Source organism: Tupaia chinensis, unplaced genomic scaffold (genome assembly GCF_000334495.1).
Source record: "Tupaia chinensis unplaced genomic scaffold, TupChi_1.0 Scaffold000605_1, whole genome shotgun sequence".
NCBI classification, from domain to species: Eukaryota; Metazoa; Chordata; class Mammalia; order Scandentia; family Tupaiidae; genus Tupaia; species Tupaia belangeri.
This window is the reverse complement of record NW_006160123.1, coordinates 3,120,269-3,123,001: the sequence shown is the minus strand read 5'-3', so window position 1 is coordinate 3,123,001 and position 2,733 is coordinate 3,120,269. Positions and strand designations below refer to the sequence as shown.

Genomic DNA, 2,733 nt, shown 5'->3' with positions numbered 1-2,733 from the left:
CCTGATGGGTCTGCAGGGGCTTGGGTAGAGACAGCCCCTGCCTCGCAGCAGGGAGGGGGTGGCCCTGGAGACTCATTGGATCCTCTTCTCTTTCCAGACCAAGTGCCAAACCCTTTTCAGTGGGGGACCTCTGGGGTCCCAGATGTGCCAGGGAGAGGAAAGGTGGTGGGCCCCAGGTGTTGGCATAGCTGCCCTGGTTGCGGGGTGGGGGCAGCGTTCACTCAGGAAAGGTTAGAGGAGCTGAAGAAGGGAAGAGGAGTGGAAGGGCTCTGGACTGGGAAGCAAGGAGGAGGACAGACGTCCCTGGAAGTGGGGTGAAGGGCAGAAGAGGCCAAAGGTCCCTTTGGGAGACAGGAGAGGAGACAGGCAGGGTCGCTGGCTTGTTCACCAGCTTTAACAAGCAACGGGTAGGGGTGGGGGCAAAGGGGCAGATCAGTGGGCTGGCATAGGAGGAACACCAAGTGCCCTTAGCCAGCCTGTGTCCCTGAAGCATAGCCCACTGGTTAGGTGCCTCCTGCGGCAGAGACAGCCACCCACATGGGCAGGCTCTGAGCCTAAGACTCTTCCAGCTGCCGGGCCAGCTGGGCAGGCTGGGTAGCTGGTGTGGGCTTTCATGACCACCCTGGTTCCTCTCTGGTCAGTTTTCCCTCCCTTCCCTGCTACCAGGGACCCAAATAACTGGACTCTTCTTCCTCCACTCCAGGATCTTCACCCCCTGTTACTGAGTCCAGTCCTCCAACCTCACCCTGCCATTGCATAGGCTGAGTGTGGGCTTCCTGCCATTTGTGTCTCCTTGCCTGTCACCAGGTACTTTCTTCTGCTGACCCTCTCGGCCTAAATCCCTGCCCATTAGCAGGCGTGGAGCTCCTGTCAAGGTCAGTACAGGCTGGGCTGCCCGGAGCCCTATCCCCTCTTCCGCCTCGGCCTGGGGCATGGCTCAGCTCCAGTAGCCACTGCTGCTTGTTACCCTCCACCACCAAGCTTTGATGAGGGGTGGGGGCCACCATGAACACACAGGGGACAAGGAGAGGGGACTTTAGTGAGGTAAGAGCAGGGCCGTCCTGGTGTGTGTGTGTGTGCACGTGTGTGCGTGTTGGTAGGTGGCTGCTGGGAATGTGTGTCCTGGGACGCTCAGGGGAGAAATCCTTTAGCACTGTACTTTTGTAAGTTTGGAGATTTTGCTTTCCTGAGGGTGGGAGGGGGGAGGAAAGGTGGTCCTAAGAAAGCCTGGCCTTTGAGAAGCTCCTGTGCTAGTCCTAGCTTTCATTCCCACACTTCCACACTTCCCCTGTTGGGTGGGCCCCTTCATTAAGTGTCTCCCCCAAAATAGATAACACAACCTGGGCCCCCCAACAGCTCTGTGGGCAGATGGGATCTGGACTTTTGGGGATTTTCTTTCCTAGCTGCAGTGGCTAGCAGCCCTGATTGTCTTAAAGGCTGCCTGGGAGAGTGCTTGAGTCCAAAGTCTAGGAAGGGCTGAGGACTGTGCTTCTGCAGGAGGAGCCCCTCAGGAGAAGCCCCTCAGCCACACTCTGAGGCTGGGTTCTTCTTGCTTGCCAAGGCAGCCTCAGCACTCTGGGTGCTTCTCTGCCCAAGGCGTTCCTGGGCCCAGCCCCTCCCTGGGCTGCTCCCAGAGCTCGGGTGACTTGACACTACCCTTTCTGCTGCTGCTCCTTTTACCTCCCAAAGCTCCCCTCCCCCGCCTGAATTGGGAATGAGGCTTTGTTCAGGGGTGGACTCAGCATTTCTCGAGAGCCTACTGTGTGCACGTCCAGTTCTTGCAGAAGCGAAGTCCCGTGCGGGCTCTGGCGCTGTAAGGTGTTCAAAACACAGCCCTTTCCCGCACCTCACAGGGACCTCCCACCCTCCGTGTGACCTCAGCCTGCTGTGCCCACCCACCCCGCTGACCCCGTGAGCGTGCTCAGGCTTGGAAAGGCACGTCTGTGGGTGTGAGAGACGGCGCCACTGCATTCGGTGACCAGGGAGAAGCCAGGTAAGTGCCTGCGCTGGGTCCCATCCTGGCTTGGGGACGCGAGGGAGGGAGTCCAGCCACGCCTGTCAGGCTGCCCGCCCCCTTCCCCCTCCCCCGGAGAGCTCTGATGTTCCCCGCGGTGGTGGAAGAGGGTGTGTGGGTGTCAAGGACTCACAGACCAGGCTCTGCTGTCAGCTGGAAATGGATGAGGGTTCCACACTCTGCTTCTGAAGAGGGTGAATTAGGAGCTGGGGTTGGGGGCGGTAGGTGAAGGGCAGAAAGAGGAAAAGAGACGCGGGTGAGGGGTTACCGAGCCAGGACCGACCTTGCTAGAAAGGAAAGGAGACGTGGCAGGCAGGGAAGACGGAAAGATGAGGCAAGGGCGGGAGGGGCTTCTCAGCAGTCGGGGCCCTTTCGCTGGAGTCTGGGGCCCTTTCTGCAAGAAAGGGGGGTGGTTCTCTCTTGATTTTCGGCTGGTCTTCCCGAAGCTTTGCCCTGGGGGCCGCAGCCTCCGGCGAGGGTGGGGTGTCCTCGGCCCGCAGTTTTTTTCCCAGTGGGTGTTGGAGAGAAGGATTAGGGGGAAGAGGGATGTAGAGGGGTGACGGTCAGGGCGGGGGCGAGATAAGATTTCTCCGGGGGGGGGGGAGCAGCAGGGAGATCTGGGGCTCCAGGGTCGGGTCACCATGGGATACGGGCTTAGGCTCTGGAGATGAAGAGAAAATGCAAGAAGCCGGCAAAGAAAATTCCCCCCCGCCACCACC

At 59.8% G+C, this 2,733-nt stretch overlaps 1 protein-coding gene across 1 annotated transcript in view; it reads left to right on the top strand.

The window, feature by feature from the left end:
- Window positions 1–803: 803 nt before the first annotated feature.
- Window positions 804–2,733, top strand: part of BAHD1 (bromo adjacent homology domain containing 1) — a gene marked incomplete in the record, with an annotated part of 27,157 nt that continues 25,227 nt past the window's right edge. The window contains 2 exon segments of the mRNA XM_027775824.1: window positions 804–875; window positions 1,854–1,993.